General features: G+C 46.4%; 3 protein-coding genes across 8 annotated transcripts in view; 2 read left to right on the top strand and 1 right to left on the bottom strand.

Annotated features, from left to right (window-relative positions):
- The window catches only part of LOC139274108 (zinc finger protein 229-like), a 120,023-nt gene extending 113,086 nt beyond the window's left edge, over positions 1–6,937 (top strand). Inside the window, exon 4 of the mRNA XM_070891152.1 lies at positions 6,427–6,937. The gene's annotated coding sequence lies outside the window, so the exon portion shown is untranslated. The remainder of the gene's footprint in view (positions 1–6,426) is intronic.
- The window catches only part of LOC139273608 (zinc finger protein 850-like), a 560,896-nt gene that overhangs the window by 168,031 nt on the left and 365,515 nt on the right, over positions 1–27,350 (bottom strand). For 2 of the 4 annotated variants that reach the window (XR_011595235.1, XR_011595236.1), the window contains exons 1-3: positions 24,291–24,350; positions 23,420–23,509; positions 17,558–17,734 (exon numbers count right to left, since the gene is read on the bottom strand). The gene's annotated coding sequence lies outside the window, so the exon portion shown is untranslated. Of the gene's footprint in view, positions 1–17,557; positions 17,735–23,419; positions 23,510–24,290; positions 24,351–27,350 lie in introns of those variants that run through there. The other 2 variants (XR_011595239.1, XR_011595237.1) reach the window with 2 other exon arrangements.
- Positions 1–27,350, top strand: part of LOC139273584 (gastrula zinc finger protein XlCGF57.1-like) — a 277,425-nt gene that overhangs the window by 112,817 nt on the left and 137,258 nt on the right. The window lies entirely within an intron of this gene.

Here is a 27,350-nt window from a genome sequence, read left to right on the forward strand (position 1 = left end):
CGATATTCCATCTTCAGACCCTGCAGAGATACCTTTACGTTGAGCCCCCTCCTAGGTGGCGTGCTCTGGCGACGTATTTCTTCCGCCAGCAGCACGGTCTCAACTACGACACGCAGCTCTTGTTTGTGAGCTTGGGGGGCATCAGGACCGCCTTCCAGGCGCTGCCTGTCTTTTACAAGGAACTCACCAGGGTCTGGAACAAAGTCTCCACCAAGCGCAGCTCTCCACCGGCTGGAATGGCGGCTGTCCTGCAGGAGCCGCTGCTCGGGAATCCGTACCTCCACGACCGAGGTTTTAGGTGGCGGTCGGACGAGAGGGCTGTGGCTGGTGAGGTGACCAGAGTCAGGGACCTGCTCGATGGCGGAGGAGCGGGCTGGATGGCGCCAGACACGCTGGCGCAGCGCCTAAATTCCGCCAACGTCCGCCGCGCGGCCGATGCCATCGAGTCGCTAAAAACAGCTCTGGGCCCTGACTCCGTTAGGTGCATCGAGGAGGCTCATGCACGTGGGGAGATCCCGTCGGAACTGACCCCCGTCCGGACGGAATTCCTCATCGGCGCCAAACCCCGGAACCTCCCTCGGGAGCCGGCACCTCACAACTTGAGCCGCCTCGAGGAAATCCCCTCCGTGCCTTTCAGTTCCGCGCGGAGGGGTTTCCTGTACGGGCTGCTCCTGCACACTCTCACCTTTGAAATCCTCGCCTGCCGTCCGGACACGCCATGGCATACCATCTTGCCGTCCGGAGGAGGCGGGGGTCCCCGATGGAGGGCACTCTACGCGGGAGTCCTCCCAGTATTTATCGGGGACTTGGCCTGGAGGGTGGTGCACGGAGCAGTGCCGTGCAATAAATTTTTAAGCCGGTTCACGGGCTCCCAGGCCGCCTGCAATTTCTGCGGTCTGGAAGAGTCCGTGTTCCATGTTTTTATTGAATGCATGAGGTTGCAGCCCCTGTTTTCTTATTTAAAGGGGCTGCTCCTGAAATTTTGGCTGCACTTCAGTCCCACACTCCTGATCTTTGGGCACCCTGTGCGGAGGGGAGCGGGTAGGTCCGAGGGCCTCCTCGTAGGACTGCTCCTGGGCACGGCCAAGGGTGCCATCAGCCGGTCCAGGCAGCGGGCGGTCGAGAGGGTCGTTCAACCTGACTGCCTGCCTCTCCTCCGCGCGTACATCCGCGCCAGGGTGTCCTTGGAGATGGAGCACGCGGTGTCCACCGGTACGCTCGCGGCCTTCCGCGAGAGGTGGGCACCGGAGGGACTGGAGTGCATCATCACGCACGGCAACCAAATTTTAATTTGACTTTATGTTTTAAAGTTTAATTTGTTTTAATTGCCGGTGTTTTTAGTGTCCCCTCCCCTTTTGTAGGGGGCACTTGTAGGGAAAAATATATATGATTTTAGTGCCCAAAAAAAAACTTTAAAAAAAAACAAAGAAACAAAAAAAAATACAAAAAACAAAAAAGAAGGACCTTGTAAATGTCTGGTGCATCCCCCAGATCGGGGGGCCACGATTTACTGTTTTCGTTTCCCCCAAAAAAGAGTTCTGTGGACAAGCACTCCAAGGTCCCTTTGTTCATCTACACTATTAAGTGGCCTACCGCTTAATGTTTATAGCCTGTTTATAGAATAAAAGGAAAAGGAGGTGGGGTAGCATTGCTGGTTAAGGAGGAGATTAAGGCAATAGTTCGGAAGGACATTAGCATGGATGATGTGGAATCTATATGGGTAGAGCTGCAGAACACCAAAGGGCAAAAAACGTTAGTGGGAGTTGTGTACAGACCTCCAAACAGTAGTAGTGATGTTGGGGAGGGCATCAAACATGAAATTAGGGGTGCATGCAATAAAGGTGCAGCAGTTATAATGGGTGACTTTAATATGCACATAGATTGGGTTAACCAAACTGGAAGCAATACGGTGGAGGAGGATTTCCTGGAGTACATAAGGGATGGTTTTTTAGACCAATATGTCGAGGAACCAACTAGGGGGGAGGCCATCTTAGACTGGATGTTGTGTAATGAGAGACGATTAATTAGCAATCTCGTTGTGCGAGGCCCCTTGGGGAAGAGTGACCATAATATGGTGGAATTCTGCATTAGGATGGAGAATGAAACAGTTAATTCAGAGACCATGGTCCAGAACTTAAAGAAGGGTAACTTTGAAGGTATGAGGTGTGAATTGGCTAGGATAGATTGGCGAATGATACTTAAGGAGTTGACTGTGGATGGGCAATGGCAGATATTTAGAGACCACATGGATGAACTACAACAATTGTACATTCCTGTCTGGCGTAAAAATAAAAAAGGGAAGGTGGCTCAACCGTGGCTATCAAGGGAAATCAGGGATAGTATTAAAGCCAAGGAAGTGGCATACAAATTGGCCAGAAATAGCAGCGAACCCGGGGACTGGGAGAAATTTAGAACTCAGCAGAGGAGGACAAAGGGTTTGATTAGGGCAGGGAAAATGGAGTACGAGAAGAAGCTTGCAGGGAACATTAAGGCGGATTGCAAAAGTTTCTATAGATATGTAAAGAGAAAAAGGTTAGTAAAGACAAAAATAGGTACCCTGCAGTCAGAATCAGGGGAAGTCATAACGGGGAACAAAGAAATGGCGGACCAATTGAACAAGTACTTTGGTTCGGTATTCACTAAGGAGGACACAAACAACCTTCCGGATAGAAAAGAGGTCAGAGGGTCTAGTAAGGAGGAGGAACTGAGGGAAATCCTTATTAGTCGGGAAATTGTGTTGGGGAAATTGATGGGATTGAAGGCCGATAAATCCCCAGGGCCTGATGGACTGCATCCCAGGGTACTTAAGGAGGTGGCCTTGGAAATAGTGGATGCATTGACAGTCATTTTCCAACATTCTATTGACTCTGGATCAGTTCCTATGGAGTGGAGGGTAGCCAATGTAACCCCACTTTTTAAAAAAGGAGGGAGAGAAATAACAGGGAATTATAGACCGGTCAGCCTGACATCGGTAGTGGGTAAAATGATGGAATCAATTATTAAGGATGTCATAGCAGTGCATTTGGAAAGAGGTGACATGAAAGGTCCAAGTCAGCATGGATTTGTGAAAGGGAAATCATGCTTGACAAATCTTCTGGAAATTTTTGAGGATGTTTCCAGTAGAGTGGACAAGGGAGAACCAGTTGATGTGGTATATTTGGACTTTCAGAAGGCTTTCGACAAGGTCCCAAACAAGAGATTAATGTGCAAAGTTAAAGCACATAGGATTGGGGGTAGTGTACTGACATGGATTGAGAACTGGTTGTCAGACAGGAAGCAAAGAGTAGGAGTAAATGGGGACTTTTCAGAATGGCAGGCGGTGACAAGTGGGGTACCGCAAGGTTCTGTGCTGGTGCCCCAGCTGTTTACACTGTACATTAATGATTTAGATGAGGGGATTAAATGTAGTATCTCCAAATTTGCGGATGACACTAAGTTGGGTGGCAGTGTGAGCTGCGAGGAGGATGCTATGAGGCTGCAGAGTGACTTGGATAGGTTAGGTGAGTGGGCAAATGCATGGCAGATGAAGTATAATGTGGATAAATGTGAGGTTATCCACTTTGGTGGTAAAAACAGAGAGACAGACTATTATCTGAATGGTGACAGATTAGGAAAAGGGGAGGTGCAAAGAGACCTGGGTGTCATGGTACATCAGTCATTGAAGGTTGGTATGCAGGTACAGCAGGTGGTTAAGAAAGCAAATGGCATGTTGGCCTTCATATCGAGGGGATTTGAGTACAGGGGCAGGGAGGTGTTGCTACAGTTGTACAGGGCCTTGGTGAGGCCACACCTGCAGTATTGTATACAGTTTTGGTCTCCTAACCTGAGGAAGGACATTCTTGCTATTGAGGGAGTACAGCGAAGGTTCACCAGACTGATTCCCGGGATGGTGGGACTGACCTATCAAGAAAGACTGGATCAACTGGGCTTGTATTCACTGGAGTTCAGAAGAATGAGAGGGGACCTCATAGAAACGTTTAAAATTCTGACGGGGTTAGACAGGTTAGATGCAGGAAGAATGTTCCCAATGTTGGGGAAGTCCAGAACCAGGGGACACAGTCTAAGGATAAGGGGTAAGCCATTTAGGACCGAGATGAGGAGGAATTTCTTCATCCAGAGAGTGGTGAACCTGTGGAATTCTCTACCACAGAAAGTTGTTGAGGCCAATTCACTAAATATATTCAAAAAGGAGTTGGATGAAGTCCTTACTACTAGGGGGATCAAGGGGTATGGCGAGAAAGCAGGAATGGGGTACTGAAGTTGCATGTTCAGCCATGAACTCATTGAATGGCGGTGCAGGCTAGAAGGGCCGAATGGCCTACTCTTGCACCTATTTTCTATGTTTCTATGTTTCCTTATTAGCCCTCCAAAAGTACATCACCTCACACTTCTCTGAATTAAATTCCATTTGCCACTGCTCTGCCCACCTGACCAGTAGATTGATATCCTCCTGCAGCCCATGACATTCCTCTTCATTATAACCACACAGCCAATTTTAGTGTTGTCTGCAAACTTCTTAATCATACTCCCTATATTCAAATCTAAATCGTTGATATATAAAGCACAAAAAGCAAGGGACCCAGTACTGAGCCTTGCGAAACCCCACTGGAAACATCATTCCAGTCACAAAAACATCCATCAATCATTACCCTTTGCCACTGGACCAAGACCTAGCTCTGTCAAGCCCGTGTGGTGGCTGGTGTGCAACGTTCAGCACACGTTAATCCACACACAGGCATCTTCCACCCCCTCAATTGGAGTTCAGGACTGGAACATCGGGTCCTTCGTTGAAACATCTGTGACCTCGTGTGGAAGCAAGTTATCCTGGTTCAAGGGACCGCCTATGATGATGATGAAAGGAAAGCTCCGGGTCTGTATGGTGCCAGTGTGACACATCGAGACGTACCGCGCATGCGCGTCCATCTGTGCGCAACAACAATGTCTTCCCCGCCCGCGCATGCTCAGACAGTGAGGGAGATCCGGGCTCAGCCCTGCCCACTGGGAGCTGCAATCTCCGCCCCTCACACACTCCGGTTGGTTGGAGGACCACCCGCGCGCTCGGTCCTCCAGTCCCATCCCCGCTCTTCCCATTGGTTGGGAGCTGCCGTCAATCACCCGGGCAGTGTGAGTTGAGCATGTGCGGGCTGCGGGAGGTGGAGTGGCGACAGCGGGTGAGAGATGGGCGGAGGGAGGGAGCAGGTTAATAAACCCCGCGGGCTTCACATACACCGAGTGTGGGCCCAGACCCGAGAGACAACACTCTGCATTATCCGCTTCACACACACCCGGTGCTGGCCTCAGGCCCCGAACAAGAACCTGCGGCTCCGGCCTTTCCCCGAGCGGGGTCCCCGGCAGTTGCGGGGCTTTCTCCCGGTGACAGGCTCCGGGGGGGGGGGGGGGGGGCAGCAGGGCGCATGCGCGGCCTTTCTCTGGGCCAGGAACCAGGAGGAGAGAATGTTGAGAGTCTCTATCCTGGACTCACAGTCAGGGCTTTTCTGTTCCAGGCTGGGGTTTAACATTCTGCATAAATAGCCGATTGGCTTATCGGGCCGCAGTGTTTGTTTCAGAACCGCTGTCTGATCTATCCCCTTAATCAAGGGATGGTTAGGGATTAAAAAGAAGATATTCGTGTGGAGGCAGAGGGCATGGTTGAGGTTTTAAATGAGTACATTGCTTCTGTCTTCATTATAGAAGAGGATTCTGCCAATGTAGCAGTAAACAAGATAGTATCGATATTACTTGGGATAAAAATGATCAGATTGTGGGTGCAGGGGATGGATTGGTCCTGTGGGTGGGTTTAGAAGCTTTATAAACACCTGGTGTGGGCCTGAGGTGCCAAATAAGAGCCCACAGGCCCCGTGTTTGCCCCCCGGTGACGGGCCCTGTGAGTGACCGCCCGGGGGAGCGGGCTCACAGGCCGCCAGCTTGGACAGGGCGAGGCTCACTGCGACTGCGCAGTACTTTGGGCAGGAATAAAGAGTGGGCGGGGCTTCAGGGTCTCTGTCACTTTGATTGGACGACATGTTTCTCCCCATATTAGTGGCCCCTGAAAGGAAGCCTTGTTCTGATTCTTGTCTGGTGACCCTGGGGCAACACAGTATCACCCTATTGATCCATGAAAATAAGCCCAGTGTCCAGGAGAGAAAATCATCAGTTCATTGCTTTTATTCTCATTCTGCACACAGGGGCTGTAAGCTGAATCCAGCCAGAGTAGAGCGAGGGAGAAAACTGGGAGCGGAGGATAAAATGATGGAGATGGTGCGATGGGTGTGGAGTTTAGCACGGGGAGGAGGGAGAGTGTGTGGGATGGGGATTTACAGCTTTGGGGGAACAAGAGAGTAAAAAATGTTCTATAGAAACTAAAATTATCTGTTCTGAATTTCTATCAATAATTACAGTGATGTATTTTGTAAACTCCCTTTACAGAGAATCAGAACGGGATGATTTGCAAACGAGAAACACAAACCAAACATCACCTCATGTTCTGACCGAGTCACTCGATTCATCAAGACCTGACTATCATCAGACTTTGCATGTGGAAGAATAAATGGTTGTCTGTGGGAAAAGATTTCAAAGATCAGTGTGACTGGAAAAGCACCGAGACACACATACCCGAGTGAGAGTGTTCCAGTGCACTGACTGTGGAAGGAGCTTTTACCAGTTACACAGCCTGAAAAACAGCGCACCATTTACAGCGGGAGAAACTGTACACGTGTTGTGTGTGTGGACGAGGCTTCAACTGATCGTCCAACCTGAGACACAAGGACACCCGCACCACGGAGAAACCGTGGAAATGTGGGGACCGTGGGAAGGGATTCAATTAACTATCCCGCTGAAAACTAGGGAGAGGCTGTTCAACTGCCCTTATGTTGAATGTGATTCAATTGTCTAGCATGCTGACATGCCAGCGAGCTCGCAATAAAGACCATTTACCTGCTCCGTGTGTGGGAAGAGATTCACTTGTTCATCCCAACTCACTACAGACCAACTTGATCACACTGATGAGAGACCTTTTAAATGTTCTGACTGTGGGCACTCCACTTTCCTGCCTGCTCCCCATAACCCTTGATTCCCCTATCGTTCAAAAATATGTCTATCTCAATCTTAAATATATTCAATGACCCAGCTTCCACAGTTCTCTGGGGCAGAGAATTCCAAAGATTCAAGACCCTCAGAGAAGAAATTCCTCCCCATCTCTGTTTCAAATATCCGACCCCTTACTCTGAAACTATGCCCCTTAGTTCTAGATTCCCTACGAGGGAAAACATTTTGTGAAGCCCCCTCAGAATCTTATATGGTTCAATAAGATCACCTCTCATTCTTCTAATCTTCAATGAGTATAAACCCAACCTGCCCAACATTTCATCATAAGACAATCCCTTCATCTCGGGAATTAACCTAGTGAACCTTGTCTGAATTGCCTCCAATGCAAGTATATCCCTCCTTAAATAAGGAGACCAAAACCGTACGCAGTACTGCAGGTGTGGTCTCACCAATGCCCTATACAGTTGTAGCAGGACTTCCGTGCTTTTATACTCCATCCCCTTGCAATAAAGGTGAACATTCCATTTGCCTTCCGAATTAATTGCTGTATCTGCAGGTGAGCTTTTTGTGTTTCATGTAGAAGGACCTCCAGATCCCTCTGTACCGCTGCATTTTGTAGTCTCCATTAAAATAATAATTTTTATTCTTCCGACCAAAGTGGATAACTTCACATTTTCCCACATTATACCCCAGCTGCCAAATTTTTGCCCACTCACTTAACCTATCTATATCCCTTTGCAGATTCTTTGTGTCCTCTTCACAACTTGCTTTCCCACCTGTCTTTGTATCATCGTCAAATTTGGCTACATTACACACGGTCCCTTCATCCAAGTCATTAACATAAAGTGTAAATAGTTGAGCTCCCAGCAGTGATCCCTGTGGCACTCCACGAGTTACAATTTGCCCATCTGAAAATGACCCATTTATCTGGACTATTCTGGGGTGAGGGGGTACACTGACCACGAATAGATTCTGCTAACTATAATGAGGTTTGTTTACTCTTTACAGTGTTTTGAATTGTGTGTTTAACTGAAGTCAGACGTTGAGTGCAGTTACCCGCGGGCACTGGGCTGTTTCTGGTGAATGAATGTGGACAGTGTTAGTGGGGAATAGATTTGTGTGGGATCATTCTGTGCTAAACGCTTTGCTGGGCTGTGGGTTTGCCTCAGTCCCAGTGAAGAAGTGCTGTTGAATCACAAACCCACCAGAGATTTAAACCCTATGGTCAATCTGTGCGACGTCATTGTGGCTGGGGGAAAGATTCCTTCTAGTCTGTCTAGGACCACTTACATTGAGACACAACATCCAGGGACCACTTACACTGAGACACAAAATCCAGGGACCACTTACACTGTGACACCAAATCCAGGGACCACTTACACTGAGACACCAAATCGAGGACCACTTAACTGAGACACCAAATCGAGGACCACTTACACTGAGACACCAAATCGAGGACCACTTACACTGAGACACCAAATCGAGGACCACTTAACTGAGACACCAAATCGAGGACCACTTAACTGAGACACCAAATCGAGGACCACTTACACAGACACCAAATCGAGGACCACTTACACTGAGACACCAAATCGAGGACCACTTAACTGAGACACCAAATCGAGGACCACTTAACTGAGACACCAAATCGAGGACCACTTACACTGTGACACCAAATCGAGGACCACTTAACTGAGACACCAAATCGAGGACCACTTAACTGAGACACCAAATCCAGGGACCACTTACACAGACACCAAATCCAGGGACCACTTACACTGAGACACCAAATCCAGGGACCACTTACACAGACACCAAATCCAGGACCACTTACAGTGAGACACCAAATCCAGGGACCACTTACACTGAGACACCAAATCCAGGGACCACTTACACAGAGACACCAAATCCAGGGACCACTTACACAGACTACAAAATGGGAATGGGAGAGCCTCAGTATGGGGAATGGTTGTGGTTGTGAATCCAGCTGTAGTGAGGGCGGAAGGTGGGTAATGGACGAAGTTGTGACGGTGGAATTAGACGGGGACTGGTGGGGCCTGGTGACAGGTTATTGTCAGAAGCCCTTTTCAGACAGGCCAATAATTGGATGTAACCAGCGCAACATCTGGATCTGACTGTTCTTGTCCCAAAATCCCGAAGTCTAATGTCCCTGATGTTTTTTTCTGTCGGAAATGTCGAGATGTGAAAGAATTGGAGGAAAGTGGACTCGGTCAGAAAGAAGGTTCCTGGAATGAACAATTCATGAGGCTGTTTTGTGACTTGTCTGCGTGAGGTTTAAAAAAAATGAAATTAAAATCGACGCGTCTAGTAACACGGTGTTGTCAATTGTGGTTTCTAACCTTAATCACTAACTCATAAACCGAACATCGTATTGACTATCCACAAATAGCCCCAACCACTAACCCTAAACCTACACCCAAACCCCAGCCTGAACCAAAGTTTATTGACATGGGTCAATGGAGGATCTAATGAACTGATAAAGGAAGTATTTGAAACAATGATCTTGATTAAAGAAATAGTGCAAGGTATGTTAGCAACAAGAGATTCAATCAACGAGATCAGCAATGAGAGTTACAAAGATCAGAACATTTCAAAGGGTCTCACATGCAATATGTGTGGAGGAGTTTAAAAAAAAATCAGATCCAAAAAGGGTTAAATGGTACAGAAAATAACAGATTTAAAATCTTATGCAAGATAGGTCTATAAAGGATGGGTCAACAGAACTTCAGAGAAGTGTAAAGTGAGACACTACATCACACCCACAACAAGCTTGGGATTTGATGTGGTAGAATGAGAACTAGATGAGAACTGAAATAATCTAGAGTAAGAAAAGGCCCAAAAATGGAACAGTGGGTAACAGAACATCAATTAGTCTCTTATCATGGAGAAATCAAATATTCAACACACTGTGTTTGAAAAAAAGCTGATTTATTTAATATTTATCCAGAATATTAAACTCAAGCCCAGTTATAGGGGTTATTAATATCAGCAGAAATAAAGCATGATTTCCATAGTGAACATGATTCAGTCCAGGATGTGGTTAACAGCAGCAAAAAACAGCAGAATCCAAAACGCTGCAGTTAGTTGTGAACTCGCTGGTGTCTCAGCAGAGAGCATGTTTGAGTGAATCCCTTCCCACACTCAGTGCAGGTGAACAGTCTCCTCCGCGTGAATTCGCTGGTGTCTGAACAGAGAGCATGACTGAGTGAATCCTTTCCCACACTCTGCAGGTGAATGGTCTCTTCAGTGTGAGTACGTGGTGCGTCAGCTGATCCTTTGTGCTTTTAAAGCTCTTCTCACAGTCAGAACATTGAAATGAAGTCTCAACAGTGTGAATAAGTTGGTGTGTCAGAAGATGGGATGATTGAAGTCATCCCTTCCCACACTCAATGCATGTGATCGGTCTCTCCCCCATGTGAACTCGCTTGTGCGTCTGGAGCTTGGATAACAGAGTGAATCCCTTCCTGCACACGGACCAAGTGAGTGGCCTCTCCCCAGTGTGAATACGTCACTGAATATCCAGCTGGGATGGGTAATTAAATCCCTTTCCACATTCCCACGGTTTCCCTGTGGTACGGGAGTCCTTGTCTCCAGATTGGATGATCAGTTGAAGCCTCATTTTTGTCAGGCTGCGTAACTGGTTAAAGCTCTTTCCACAGTCAGTGCATTGGAACAATCTCACTCGGTGCTTTTCCAGTCACACTGATGTTTGAAATTTTTTGCCATGGACAGAACAGGCAAACATTTCTCCTTCCACATTCAAAGACCGATAATGTTCAGGTCCTGCTGAATGGAGTGACTGTCAGATCTTGACGTGATGTTTGGTTTGATTGTAGCTAATACCATGTTTAGTTAATTAGTAGGTTTGAGACTGTCAGCAACATTAATACCTTATTAAGAAATATAAGATGAACAGATTCTCTGTCCTCTTCCATATCTTATATTGATCCATCAATCAGAGTAAACATGCAAGTCCCGCATGTCCACAGTAACTGACACGAGGTCAGCCCACTGGATGGAACCTCGGGTGCCCTGAGCTTGATCTCTGGTGTCTCCAGTCCTGACTGCTCCCTTACATCAGTCTCCCCTCACTTTTATACCCTGCAGTGATCCATCTCTGGCATCGGACTCTTCTGTGTCTTCTCTGCTGGGTTTTGGCAGGAAGCTGGGAAAGGACAGCTGGAACTTCTCTAATCTGTGATTTGCAAGGACATTTCCCTGGTTCCCAGCAGTTACTTTTCTTCAGTAATTTTCTCATTAACCCTAAACTACTCTGCCTGCTGTTAGTTGTTATTTCTTATAGTTTCACAATTATAGATCTACACATCACACATTCTAATCTAACCTATTCTATTCCTCACTCTGGCTTAAGCTTATATTGTGGTTACTAACAGACAGACCTGTTCTTTCCCCTGATCTGATTACAGATTCCAACAAATGGGTTCAGTAAATGGAATGTCTTATCAGTGTTGCCATGGTGACCTGTCTGCAGTGAATCGATTGTTTGAGTTTCTAACTTAGACTAAACTTCTCTTTCCTATAATACATATTTAAGTCAATGTATTTTAGCCATTTTATGTTGATAAAGTGGTTAAAAAAGCACATGATCCTAGGTTTTATACATAAGGGTGTAGTGTATAAATGGGCAGAGGATATGTAAACCTGAACAAATCATTGGTTAGGCTGCAGTTGGAATATTGTGTTAGCTTTTGGACATCTTATACCAGAGGGATGACGAGGCCATGGAGAGGATGCCGAGAGATTCACTGAGATGTTACCAGGGAAGAGAGGCTTTAGTTATCGGGAGAGATTGGAGAAACTGGGATCTTTTCATTAGAACAAAGGTTACTCTCATGTACAAAGCCCAGCTCCCCATACCTTCCCAGAGTGCCTCTCCTAGCCTTGATATCCAGGAAAGGTATTGGTAACAAGTCCCTGATAACTAAATAACTTAATTTGTGATCTGAGGGAGGTGTTCAAGATGTAATCAGGTAAATGAGGAAAAACTATTTCCACCAGTCGGTGAGTCAGTAACTCGAGGGCATCAAATTCAAATCATCACCAAAAGGCTCAGACCCAGGGAGGAACTATCGAGCACACTGTACAACAATGTTCGGGACACTCACTGTTCCTCCGGATCTGTGTCCGGGGGAGGAACTGATGGGTTTCTCTTATCTTTGGGTTAAATGATGTTCTCATCGAGGTGGTGGATATCAGCATTGGAGATTGGGGTATTCTGAGCACCTAGTGTCTGCCTGAGGCACTCTCCAGTCAGGTACAGCATGGGGTAGATACAGATTAAAGCTCCCTTTACACTGTCTCATCAAACACTCCCAGGGCAGGTACAGCACGGGTTAGATACATAGTAAAGCTCCCTTCACACTGTCTCATCAAACACTCCCAGGGCAGGTACAGCAAGAGTTAGATACAGAGTAAAGCTCCCTCAACACTGTCCCATCAAATACTCCCAGGGCAGGTATAGCATGGGTTAGATACAGAGTAAAGCTCCCTCCACACTGTCTCATCAAGCACTCCCAGGGCGGGTACAGCACGGGTTAGATACAGATAAAGTTCCCTCTATACTGTCCCATCAAACACTCCCAGGGCAGGTACAGCACGGGTTAGATACATAGTAAAGCTCCCTCTACACTGTCTCATCAAACATTCCCAGGGCAGGGACAGCACGGGTTAGATACAGAGTAAAGATCCCTCCACACTGTCCCATCAAACACTCCCAGGGCAGGTACATGGATGTGTTACCGATACCTTCCCTGGATACCAAGGCTAGGAGTGACAATCTGAAAGATATAGAAATCTAGGGTTTGTCCATGAGAGTAACCGAAGGAATGAGAACTGAAATAATCGTGAGTAATGATCGGGTGTCAGTCGTGGCTCAGTGGTAGCACTCTCATCTCTGAGTCAGTAGGTTGTGGGTTCAAGTCCACCTGTAGATACTTGAGCACAAAATCTAGGCTGACATTCCAATGCAGTACTGAGGGATTGCTGCACTGTCAGTGTTGCCATCTTTTAGATGAATTGCTCAATTGAGGCTCCATCATCCCTCAACCAATATCACTAAAACAGATTATCTGGCCAGTATCACATCGCTGTTCGTGGCAGCTTGCTGTGTGCAAATTGTCTGCTGCACTTCCTACATTGCAACAGTGAACGCACTTCAAATGTACTTTGATGTTCTTGTATCCTATTGGCTGTAAAGCACGAGGTCCTGAGGTCATGTGAGGTGCTACATAAGGACAAGTCTTTATTGAACAAAGGAGATAAGGCCCAAAAATGGAACAGTCGGTAACAGGATATCGATTAGTCTCCTCTTATCTTGGAGACATCAAGGAATCAGCACAATGTGTGCTTGAACCAAAGCTGATTTATTTGTCAGATATCCATAAAATTAACCTCCAGCTCAGTTACAGGGAAAACAAAGCCCAACAATCAGAATGAACATGGTTCAGTTCTGGATGTGATTAACAGCTGCAATAAGAGCAGAATCCAACCCCTGCAGTCACTTGTGAACTCGCTGGTGTCTCAGTAGGTGGGACGATCGAGCGAATCCCTTCCCACACATGGAGCAGGTGAATGGCCTCTCTCCAGTGTGAGTGCGTTTGTGTCTCATCAGATCATTTCTGCTTTTAAATCTCTTCTCACAGTCAGAACATTTAAACGGTCTCTCATTGGTGTGAACAACTTGGTGTGCAGTGAGGCTGGCTGCCACAGAGAATCCCTTCCCACACACAGAGCAGGTGAACGGCCTCTCCCCAGTGTGAGTGCGTTGGTGGGTCAGCAGGTTGGATGAACTAGTAAATCCCTTCCCACACATGGAGCAGGTGAACGGCCTCTCCCCAGTGTGAATGCATTGGTGTACCATCAGATAATTTCTGCTTTTAAAGCTCTTCTCACAGACAGAACATTTAAACGGTCTCTTATTGGTGTGAACAAGTTGGTGTGCAGTGAAGTGGGATGACTGAGTGAATCCCTTCCCACACTCAGAGCAGGTAAACGGCCTCTCGACAGTGTGAACTCGCTGGTGAGCCAGAAGGTGGGGTGAATTAGTGAATCCCTTTCCACACACGGAGCAGGTGAATGGCCTCTCGACAGTGTGAGTGCGCTGGTGTCTCAGGTGGTGAGATGATTTCATGAATCCTTTCCCACACACAGAGCAGACGAACGGTCTCTCTCTGGCGTGATCTCGCTGGTGATCAGTGAGGTGAGATGAACAAGTGAATCCCTTCCCACACATGGAGCAGGTGAACGGCCTCTCCCCAGTGTGAACCCGCTGGTGTACAGTGAGGTTGGATGAGTGAGTAAATCCTTTCCCACACATGGAGCAGGTGAACGGCCTCTCCCCAGTGTGACTGCGTCGATGAATTTCCAGTTGAGATGGGTAATGGAATTCCTTTCCACAATCCCTACATTTCCACAGTTTCTCCGTGGTGCGGATTACCTTGTGTCTCTCCAGATTGGATGATCAGTTGAAGCCTTTCACACACAGAACACGTGTACGGTTTCTTCCCGCTATGAATGGTGTGATATTTTTTCAGGCTGTGTAACTAGTTAAAGCTCTACAGTCAGTGCACTGGAACACTCTCACTCGGTTGTGTGCGTCTCGGTGCTTTTCCAGTCACACTGATGTTTGAAATCTTTTCCCACAGACAGAACAGACAAACATTTCTCCTTCCACATTCAAAGGATGATGATATTCAGGTTGTGGTGAATCGAGTGACTGTTACATCTTGATGTGATGCTTGGTTCGAGTTTCCCATCTGCAAACCCTCCCCTTCTAATACCATGTAAAAGGAGTTTCCAAAATCATCACTAAGGACAGGATAGAAATTCAGATCGGACAATTCTAGTTTCTATGGTACACACATTCCTCTCTGGTTTCTCCACAGCTGTAAATCACCGTCTCACACACTCTCCCTACTCCCTGTGCTAAAATTCAAACCCATTATACCACCTCCAACACTTTTTCCTTCTCACTGAAGATGCTGACTCTGGCTGGGTTCAGTTCTACACTCACTGGTTCCCCTCCATCGCCCTCTCCTCCCCTGAAGGTGCTGACTCTGGCTGGGTTCAGTTCTACACTCACTGGTTCCCGTTCTACACTCACTGGTTCCCCTCCATCACCCTCTCCTCCCTTGAAAGTGCTGACTCTGGCTGGGTTCAGTTCTACACTCACTGGTTCCCCTCCCCTGAAGGTGCTGACTGTGGCTGGGCTCAGTTCTACACTCACCAGTTTCTCTCAAATATGTGACCCATGTGCCCAATCTCTACGCGTGAACCTCGACAGTGAGTGTCGACGGGCTATTCCACTGTCCTCACCCGAGGCCTCACACGTGCATTTTCCAGCAGGGTAACTGGAGCCTACTCCCAATGACTCAGTGGGTAAAGGCACCGCCCAATGTGACTGAGTCCTAGGAACAGGAAGGACCCAGGTTTAATCCTGTCTGCATATCCTCCCCTTCCAAAAAGCTGTTTACAAAAGTCATCACTGTAAGTAGGAACATAGTAACAGGAATAGGCCATTCAGCCCCTGGAGCATGTTCCACCATTCAATTCGATCGTGACTGATCAGTATTTTAACTCCGTCTACCTGCCTTGGTTCCATCGCCCTTAATACCCTTGCCTAAGAAGAATTCATCAATCTCAGTTTTGGAATTTTCAACTGGCCCCCAGCCTCAATTTTAGGGGAACAGAGTTCCGGATTTCCACTACCCTTTAAGAACATAAGAAATAAGGGAAAGAGTAGGCAATATGGCCCCTCGAGCCAACTCTACCAGTCAATAAGATCAAGGCCGACCTTCGACCTCAACTCTACTTTCCCGCACTATTCCCAGATCCCTTGATTCCTTTAAAATCATAGAACCTTACAGCATGGAACGAGGCCATTTCGGCCCATCGTGTTTGTGCTGGCCAACAAGAGGCTATCCAGCCTAAACCCACTTTCCAGCTCTAGGTCTGCAGGTTACGGCACTTCAAGTGCACATCCAAGTACTTTTTAAATGTGGTGAGGGTTTCTGCCTCTACCATTCTTTCAGGCAGTGAGTTCCAGACCCCCACAACCCTCTGCGGGAAGAAATTTACCCTCAAATCCCCTCTAAACCTTCTAGCAATTACGTTAAATTTATGCCCCCTGGATGTTGACCACTGCTAAGGGAAATAGGCCCTTTTTATGCACTATATCGAGTCCCCTCATAATTTTATATATCTCAATGAGGTCTCCCCTCAGCATCCTCTGTTCCAAGGAAAACAAATCCAGCCTATCCAATCTGTCCTCATAGCTAAGATTCTCCACTCCCAGCAACATCCTCGTAAATCTCCTCTGTACCCTCTCCAGTGCAATCACATCCTTCCTGTAATGTGGTGACCAGAACTGCATGCAGTACTCCAACTGTGGCCTAACTAGTGTTTTATACAGTTCAAGCATAACCCCGTTCTTGTACTCTGTGCCTCGGCTAATAAAGGCAAGCATTCCGTATGCCTTCTTAACTGCCTTATCTACCTGGCCTGCTACTTTCAGGGATCTGTGGACATGTACTCCCAGGTCTCTTTGTTCCTCTACACTTCTCAGTGTCCTACCATTTAATGCGTATTCCCTTTCCTTGCTAGCCCTCCCCAAATGTATTACCTCACACTTCTCTGGATTAAATTCCATTTGCCACTGTTCTGCCCACCTGACCAGTTGATTGATATCTTCCTGCAGTCTGCAGCTTTCTTCTTCATTATCAGCCACACAGCCGATTTTAGTATCATCTGCAAACTTCTTAATCATATCCCCTATATTCAAGTCTAGATCATTGATGTATACCACAAAAAGGAAGGGATCTAGTGCTGAGCCCTGGGAGTCCCACATGAAACATCCTTCCAGTCACAAAAACTCCCATCAACCATTACCCTTTGCTTCCTGCCTCTGAGCCAATTTGGATCCAACTTGCCACTTTTCCCTGAATCCCATGGGCTTTTACTTTCATGACTAGTCTGCCATGTGGGACCTTATCAAAGTGTCAAAATGTCTATTGATCTCAGCCCTGTTAATACTCAAAGACTGAGCATCCACAGCCCTCTGGGATAGAGAATTCCAAAGATTCACAGTGAAGAAATTCCTCCTCATCTCAATCTTAAATGACCGACTCCTTATCCTGAGACTATGACCCCCTAGTTCGAGACTCTACAGTCAGGAGAAACATTTGTGTGAGGAAGTGCTTCATGGCATCACCCTTGATCGGCCTAGCTCTAATTTTAAGGTTCTGTCCCTTTCACCAGAGGAAATTGTTTCTCTATCTACCCTGTTAACTGAACTAAAAAGGAAATAAATGACTTTTAAACACCTGGTCCACATGGCACTGAAGTGTCTGAAACTCATGATAGGAACTCCAGGAAAACAAAATACTGACAAATGTTAAACTGTTTTGTTCACAAAAGAAATCTCAATTTAACTATTAAAAGATAAATTGTTTAACAGGGGTTCACACTGACTCACCTGTCAGGCCGCCCCTCGAGCACCACGATTAGTTGCAGAACACACCGCTCCCTGAGCCCTCCGGCCTCTGAGCTCTCTTCCTGTTGGTTCCCAGGGCAATCAATCACCACTCGCCAACATTATGCTGCCAGATGAAGTTGAGGGGCTCAGAGGAAGAAATAAAACGAGGCCGTGAATCTGAGTTAATAAATAAATTAGAGAAGCATGACTACATTTATAAATTTAACGATTTAAAGTCAAGTCAAATGAATTGTTACCATTAATATATTCCTTTTGCACCAAGTGGGAAACAAGTGATGTGTGGGCTGTGCAGAGTGTCTGTGCCCAGTTACACAGTGTGTCCCTGTCTCATCGCTCCAAATACACATGTTTCAGCTCACATCCAACTGACTGGATAAACCTCGCCCGTCTAAACTCCATCACAGAAATACCAGCATTTGATGTTTAGTTATACTAAACCTTTATAAAACACTGGTTAGGCCTCAGCTGGCACATTGTGTTCGATTGTGGGCACCACACTTTCAGAAGGATGTATACACTTTAGAGAGGGTGCAGAAGAGATTTACTAGAATGGTACCAAGGATGAGGGACCTCAGTTATGTGGCAATACTGGAGAAGCTGCAGTTATTCTCCTCGGAGCAGAAAAGTTTAAGAGGAGATTTCATTAAAGTGTTCAAAATCATGAACAATTTTAACAAGGAGAAACTTTTCCAGTGGCAGAAGGGTTGGTAACCTGAGGAGACAGAATAAGGTGATTGGCAAAAGAAGCAGAGGCGACATGAGGAAACATTTTATAAGCAGCGAGTTGTTGCAATCTGGAATGCACTGCCTGAAAGGGTGGTGGACGCAGATTCAATTGTAACTTTCAAAAGTGAATTGGATAAATACTAAAGGGACAATATTTGCAGAGCTATTGGGAAAGATCAGGGGAGTGGAACTAACTGGATAGATCTGCCATAGAGGTAACTGGGAGGGTCGATGGGGGTAGTGCATTTGATGGAGTGTATATGTATTTTAACAAGGCTTTTGTGAGGTCCCACATGCCAGACTGGTCACCAAAATAAAAGCCCATGGGATCCAAGGCAAAGTTGGATCCAAAATTGGCTCAGAGGTAGAAAGCAAAGGGTAATGGGCTGCAGGAAGATATCAATGGACTGGTCAGGTGGGCAGAACAGTTACAAATGGAACTTAATCCGGAGAAGTGTGAGGTAGTGCATTTGGGGTGGGCTAACAAGACAAGGGAATTCACATTAATGGTAGGACATTGAGAAGTGTAGAGGAACAGAGGGACTTTGGAGTGCATGTCCACAGATCCCTGAAGGTAGCAGCACAGGTGGATAAGCTGGTTAAGAAGGCATTTGCGATACTTGCCTTTATTAGCCTAGGCACAGAATGTAAGAGCAGGGAGGTTATGCTTGAACTGTATAAAATACTATTTAGGCTACAGCAAGAGTACTGCGTGCAGTTCAAGTCACCACATTACAGGAAAGATGTGATTGCACCAGAGAGGGTAAAAACATTTACGAGGATGTTGCCTGGACTGGAGAATTTTAGCTATGAGGAAAGATTGGATAGGCTGGGGTTGTTTTCTTTGGAACACAGGATGTAGAGGTGGAACCTCATTGAGGTGTATAAAATTATGAGGGGTATAAAATTATGAGGGGTCTGGATAGAGTGGATAGCAAGGACCTTTTTCCCTTAGCAGAGGATTCAGCCATGGCTCAGTGGGTAGCACTCTCACCTCTGAGTCAGAAGGTTGAGAGTTCAAGTCCCGCTCCAGGGACTTGAGCACAAAAATCTAGGCTGACACTCCAGTGCAGTGCTGAGGGAGTGCCGCACTGTTGGAGATGCTATCTTTCTGATGAGACATTAAACCAAGGCACCGCCTGTTATCTCTGGTGGACATAAAATATCCCATGGCACTATTTTGAAGGTATCCCCGTTGTCCTGGCAATATTTATCCATCAATCAACATAACAAAAACAGTTTATCTGGTAATTATCACATTAACAACATAAGAACAAGATAAGAAATAGGAGCAGGAGTAGGCCATTTGGCCCCTTGAGCCTGCTCTACCATTTAATAAGATCAAGGCTTTTCTGATCATGGACTCAGCTCCACTTCCCTGCCAGCTCCCCATAACCCTTTATTCCCTTATCGCTCTAAAATCTGTCTATCTCCGCCTTAAATATATTCAATGACCCAGCTTCCACAGCTCTCTGGGGCAAAGAATTCCACAGATTTGCAACCCTCAGACAAGAAATCCCTCCTTATCTCAGTTTTAAATGGGTGGCCTCTTATTCTGAAATTGTGCGTGGAATTATCCTCACTGCATCCACCTTGTCAAGCCCCCTCATTCTCTTATAAGTTTCAATAAGATCACCTCTCATCCGTCTGAACTCCAATGAGTACAGGCCCAACCTACTCAACCTATCTTCATAAGTCAACCCCCTCAGCTCCAGAATCAAACTAGTGAACCTTCTCTGAACTGCCTCCATTGCAAGTATATCCTTGCTTCAATATGGAGACCAAAACTGTACGCAGTACTCCAGGTGTGGCCTTGTACAGATGTAGCAGGAATTATCTGGTATACATTTATTGCAAGGGGAATACTATATTCCCCTTGCAATAAATGCCAACATTCCATTTGCCTTCCTGATTACTTGCTGTACCTGCATACTAACTTTTGTGTTTCATGCACAAGGATCCCTAGGTCTTTCTGTACTGCAGCACTTTGCAATTTTTCTCCATTTAAATTATAATTTGCTTTTCTATTTTTTCTGCCAAAATGGATAACCTCATTTCCCACATTATACTCCATCTGCCAAATTTTTGCCCACTCACTTAGCCTGTCCATATCCCTTTGCAGATTTTATGTGTACTCCTCACAACTTGCTTTCCCACCCATTTTTATATCATCATCAGCAAACTTGGCTACATTGCACTCGGTCTCTTCATCCAAGTCATTAATATAGATTGTAAATAGTTGAGTGTGGGATTAATCATGCTTTAATCGGTATTTGCCACTTAAGGTAAGTGTTGACTTCGTTCAATGTCTGTCAGCTTCTGGTATAGTTTGTGAAGGTGGGCTCATTCTGTATCTCTCAGTCTCCGGTACAGTTTATGGAAGTGGTATTGATTCTGTAACTCTCAGTCTCTGATACAGTGTATGAGTCTGGGATTCATTCTGTATCTCTCAGTCTCTGGTACAGGGAGTGAGTCTGGGATTCATTCTGTATCTCTCAGTCTCTGGTACAGTGAGTGAGTCTGGGATTCATTCTGTATCTCTCAGTCTCTGGTACGGTGAGTGAGTGTGGGAGTCTCTCTGTATCTCTCAGTATCTGGTACAGTGAGTGTGGGATTCATTCTGTATTTCTCAGTCTCTGGTACAGTGAGTGAGTGTGGGATTCACTCTGTATCTCTCAGTCTCTGGTACAGTTTATGGAGGTGGTATTGATTCTGTAACTCTCAGTCTCTGATACAGTGCATGAGTCTGGGATTCATTCTGTATCTCTCAGTCTCTGATACAGTGAGTGAGTCTGAGATTCATTCTGTATCTCTCAGTCTCTAGTACGGTGAGTGCGGGATTCATTCTGTATTTCTCAGTCTCTGGTACAGTGAGTGAGTCTGAGATTCACTCTGTATCTCTCAGTCTCTGGTACTGTTAGTGATTGCGGGATACATTCTGTATCTTTCAGTGTCTGGTACAGTGAGTGTGGGATTCACTCTGTATCTATCAGTCTCTGGTACAGTGAGTGTGGGATTCACTCTGTATCTCTCAGTCTCTGGTACAGTGAGTGTGGGATTCACTCTGTATCTCTCAGTCTCTGGTACTGTTAGTGATTGCGGGATACATTCTATATCTTTCAGTCTGAACCTTATGATGTGGATTTATTCTATACCTTTCAGATACTATTTGTCTATTCTCTCTGATAGTTAATTTGTCACTATGGCTGCACTATTGTGAGATTAACATTGTGCCTTTCCAGCTGATAATGGGTGTGTATTTTGACTGGGATTGATGTATCTACCTGTGAACAGTACTGAGTTATGGTGAAATGTTGACAACTTCTGTTTGATTGCTGGATTGAAAATGTATATCTGGAAATTGGGATCATTGCGGGACTGACTACTTCTGCTGTCTATGAGTGTGGAATTGATATTAAGAACATAAGAAATAGGAGCAGGAGTAGGCCATGCGGCCCCTCGAGCCTGCTCCACCATTTAATACGATCATGGCTGATCCGATCATGGACTCAGGTCCACTTCCCTGCCCGTGCCCATAACCCCTTATTTCCTTATCGGTTAAGTAACTGTCCATCTCTGTCTTAAATGTATTCAATGACCCAGCTTCCACAGCTCTCTGAGGCAGCAAATTCCATAGATTTATAACCCTCAGAGAAGAAATTTCTCCTCATCTCAGTTTTAAATGGGTGGCCCCTTATTCTAAGATTATGCCCCCTAGTTCTAGTCTCCCCTATCAGTGGAACCATCTTCTCTGCCCCCTCATAATCTTAGATGTTTCGATAAGATCACCTAAATTCCAATGAGTAGAGGCAAACCTACTCAACTATCCTCATAAGTCAATGCCCTCATCTCTGGAATGAACCTAGTGAACTTTCTCTGAACTGCCTCCAAAGCAAGTATATCCTTTCTTAGATATGGAAACCAAAATTGTACACAGTATTCCAGGTATGGCCTCACCACTACCCTGTATAACTGTAGCAAAACTTCACTGCATTTATACTCCATCCCCTTTGCAATAAAGGCCAAGATCCCATTGGCCTTCCTGATCACTTGCTGTACCTACATACTAACCTTGTGTTTCATGCACCAGATCCTGCTGTACTGCAGCACTTTGCAATTGTTCCCCATTTAAATAATAACTTGCTGTTTGATTTTTTTTTGCTAAAGTGCATAACTTCACACTTTCCAACATTATACTCCATCTGCCCAATTTTTGCCCACTCACATAGCCTGTCTATGTCCTCCTCATGCATTGCTTTTCCTCCCATCTTTGTATCATCATCAAACTTGGCTACGTTATATCCAGTCCCTTCTTCCAAGTCATTAATATAGATTGTAAAAAGTTGGGGTCCCAGCACTGATCCCTGCGGCACCCCACTAGTTACGGGTTGCCAACCAGAGAATGACCACTTATCCCAACTCTCACTTTTCTGTTAGTTAGCCAATCCTCTATCCATGCTAATATATTTCCCCCAATCCCATGAACTTTTATCTTGTGCAGTAACCTTTTATGTGGCATCTTGTCAAGTGCCTTCTGGAAATCCAAATACACCACATCCACTGGTTTCCCTTTATCCACCCTGTTCGTTGCATCCTCAAAGAACTCCAACAAATCTTTCAAACATGACTTCCCCTTCATAAATCCATGCTGACTCTGCCTGACTGAATTATGCTTTTCCAAATGTCCTGGTACTGCTTTAATAATGGACTCCAACATTTTCCCAACCACAGATGTTAGGCTAACTGGTCTACAGTTTCCTGCTTTTTGTCTGCCTCCTTTTTCAAAAAGGGGTGTTACATTTTCAGTTTTCCAATCTGCTGGGACCTCCCCAGAATCCAGGGAATTTTGGTAAATTACAACCAATGAATACACTATCCCTGCCACTACTTCTCTCAAGACCCTAGGATGCAAGCCATCAGGTCTAGGGCATTTACCACCTCATTAGTGATTGTGATATGGCCCCCACCCCCCATAACCCCTTGACTATCCACTGGTGGGATATTTTTTGTCTCCTCTACCATAAAGACTGATACAAAATATTTGGTCAGAGTTTCTGCCATCTCCATGTACCCCATCACCAATTCCCTGGTTTCGTCCTCTGAGTAATACCATACCTACTGTGTGTACAAGGAGCCAGTTGCACTGTTCCTTATGTCTCAGGTGGCAGAAACTTCACATTTGTTCCTGTACCTTCAATTCCTTACCTGTAGGAAGAAATGGTATCTCTGATCATTCAAGAACAGGAGAAGTAGAAAATACTAAAGTGATGAATGTAATTGTTCAATTAATATTCGTTCTGAACATTCACAAAGGGAAGCCAGCGATACAAACAGTGTCAGTGTCTGACTCCACTGCAGTACTGCAGCACTCGGCTTCTGCACACCAAGTGTGTTGGGCAGATTTACAGCAATTTACTGACATCCAGACACAACCCAACCCCTGCCCTGCTTCAGGAATGGGACGACCCGATGGGGCACGGACTTTTACATAGCTCAGATTGCTACTCCCCTCTCCCAGGGCACTAACCGTTCAACCAGAAACAAAGAGCCGCTGTTTAAAACGTGTCTTTCACATTTCTCACCCGGTGCCTGTAATAGATGCTCCTTGTATAAATCCTCAGTGTCCGGCTCTGCTTCCACTGCTCACTGTCCAATGACAACAAACACGGTGAGACTGGAACTAAAGCAGGAACGTTCACTACTGGTTTACAGGGAGAAAGCAGCAATGACTGTAAACAGCAGATCCTTCCCATTCTGTCTCCCTTACCCGGGACACACGCTGTCCACACACAGCCCAAGAATGGCCTCTCCCTTCCCCCACTCACTCCACGCACTGAGACCAGTTCTTGCTCCACTCCGCCTGTTACACACAGACCCCGACTCCGCCTGAACTTCCCCCGGACTCAGTGCTGATCTCTGAGCCCATCTGCGGACACGCTCCCAAAGCGATGTGCTGCTGTAAGGAGGCTGCTGCTCGCTGCCTTACCCCGGGGCCGCGGTGTCTCCATTCCCGGCTGTTTAAACCATCTTTCTCCGCTCACTGAGTGAATGGCGCTCACAGGCAGGGCTGGGGGAGGGGAGGGCGCATGCGCTCTTCTGCTCACTGGAATCGACACGGGGGCGGGGCTTAACCGCGCTTGCACAGCTCTCTGCAATAATTCAGCCTTTAAAAATCAAAGTGAACTTTTCCCGATTTACTTTTATCAGAATCTGAGCAAAGGAACTGGGCCTGGGGGGCAAGGACAGAGAATGTTTAAAGCTGGGGGCCTTGCCCCTTTGAGATGCTCAATTTGGGATCATTCCGTGCAGGGTGTTTTTCTCTTCGTGAGCCCGTCCTCACAAAGTAATCCTGCAGAAACATCGGAGGGACGGCGGAGTAGGAGTGTTTGCTGGGACTGTGCAGGAGTTAATATCTGACAGAAACTGTCCCAGTTTAATTTAATCAGAGTGAAACATTCGGTCACTGAGAGTAATACCGAACGGCCCTGAGCTGCAAGATTACAGAGAGTACAACAGGCGAGCGAGGGTTAAATGTGGGACCTTGTTTCTCTCACTCTCTGACACTGTCCCGCAGTGTGGATTAGTAATGTGTCTGTCTGTGGTACAATATCAGTGAGAGAGGGGACTGCATCTTCTGTCTCTCCAGTTGGATCTTTCAGGATAAAACCGGAGCTCACAGGTCAGTCTGGAACTGATACTGTGCATGTTTCTGTGTCTCACCGCCCTGCCTCGCGCTCCCCTGTCTCTCACTCAGTCCTCTGCCCCACCCCCCGCTCTCCCCACTCCCCCCTCTCCCCATCTCTCTCTGTGTTGCTATCCCCCTTTCTCTTGTACTGCTTGGAAAGGCGGTATACTGTTATTTAGCGTGATGTGGGAACACTATTGGAAGTACAACCCTGATACTGTCTCTATTCTCTCCCTGGTGCTATACATGACAGTGTGGCACTGTTACTGAGTGTAAGACGGGGATACCAATACAAAGTGTAAGACTGATACTGTGCCTGTCTCTCTTTAGCTTTCGCTGATACGGTACATGAATGCGTGATACAAGTATTGAGCGTATATGGAGACACAGTTCGCGTATTTAGAGTGTCTATATCTGTCGTTCTCTCAGATAGCAATCTCTGGGTGATAAGGATGGGATGGATAGGGCACCAGTTACTGTTAAATGTCTCTCAGTTTAGGAGAGAGAGTGGGGCAGTGAGCACATAATATATATTTTCAGAAAAATCAAACATATTTCTGCATGCGAACACTATAACAACTTAAAGCAGATATGAGTTTAGCCAGCCTCTGTGGTGATTGTTCCCCAGATTCAGGGGCCGGAACCAAACACTGTAAGGAATGCAAGCCTCAGAGTGTTTAACATTTACTGAGCTGGGAAACTACAACTAACCCCGAGAATCGGCAGCACAAGCTGAGCGGAGAGGAAACCCTGTGCTGGGAGCTGTAAATCTGGTACAGTTTGTGTTATGAATGTGCAGATGTGAACATTGTGTGAGTGATAGTGTGTGTCTACTGTATATGGTCCACGTCTCTGAGCCACACAGGAGGGCGGGTATCACTACAGTCCTGCAGACCATGAGCTTGGTGGCAGATTTGAGGGCCTGATCTTTGAACACTCTTTCCCTCAGGCGGCTGAAGGCTGCACTGGCGCACTGCAGGCGGTGTTGAATCTTGTTGTCAATGTCTGCCCTTGCTGATAATAGGCTCCCAAGGTATGGAAAGCGGTCCACATTGTCCAGTGCTGGACCATTGATCTTGATGGAAATCGCTGGAGAAATGCCACCAATGTCTCCACAAGATCCTGCAAATCCCCTGGGAGGACAGATGCATCAGTGTTAGCGTCCTCGATCAGGCCAACATCCCCAGCATCGAAGCAATGACCACACTCGACCAGCTCCGCTGGGCAGGCTGTTAAGTCCTGACTCTAATGTACTGACTTGCACAAGACATATGCTGAAGTCAAGGTCACTCAATAACCTGCACCTTTAATTCACAGCTCTCCAGTGCTGCACTTGCCTGAGACCTCCCTTTATATACCTCAGTGGGACAGGTATGGAGTGTCTCCTTCAAGTGCACCCCTAGTGGTAAGGTATGCTTATTGTTACAGGTCATATCCAGTTACAGTCATGAATAGCATGGTAAGATACAGTTATATACAGTAATGTGAGATACATGACATCACCCTCCCCCAAGGTCTTATTGCCTTTATAGATTCAGTCTCTCAGGTGGTCTGCACTCTCGCGTGGAGCGTCTTAGTTGTGGTTCAGTTGTTTGCCTTGGTGCCTGTGTTCGTTAGGTGTGATTGCTGGTATCTCGCCTGGGCTGTCTGTTTCATTCGGCGTGATTGCTGGTATCTCACCTGGGCTGTCTGTTCAGACTGTCCTTTCCTCAGGTTGTTCCACCTGTCTGTCCACTAGGTGTGGTGTGAGTTCCACATTGTAGTCTGCCTCTGGTTCTTCAGTGTTATCAGTGAATCTACTTTTTACTTGGTCAACATGCCTCTGGCAGGTTTGGCCATTGTCCATTTGTACAACCAGCAGCCTGTTTCCCTCTTTTTCTGTTACTGTCCCTGCAAGCCATTTGGGACCCCGGCCATAGTTTAGCACAAACACTTTGTCCCCTATCTCATTCCACCTCCCCCTCGAATTTCGGTCATGGTACTCAGTTAGCTTTTGATGCTCAGCCTCAACAATTTCATGCATGTCTGGGAGGACTAACGAGAGCCTGGTCTTTAAGGGTCATTTCATCAATAGTTGCACGAGGGGAACCCCAGTCAACGAATGCGGATGAGATCTGTATGCCAGCAGCAGTCACGACAGGTGGCTCTGCAGCATGGCACCTTGGATTCTGAGCATGCCTTATTTAATGATCTGCACTGCGCACTCCACCTAGCCATTGGAGGCTGGCTTGAAAGGTGCCATCTTAACGTGATTTATACCGTGGTCAACTATAAAATTGTGAAATTCTGTACTGGTGAAGCACAGACCATTATCACTGACCAATATGTCAGGAATGCCGTGCATTGCAAACATGGTTCTAA

Source organism: Pristiophorus japonicus, chromosome 9 (genome assembly GCF_044704955.1).
Source record: "Pristiophorus japonicus isolate sPriJap1 chromosome 9, sPriJap1.hap1, whole genome shotgun sequence".
Lineage (NCBI taxonomy): Eukaryota > Metazoa > Chordata > Chondrichthyes > Pristiophoridae > Pristiophorus > Pristiophorus japonicus.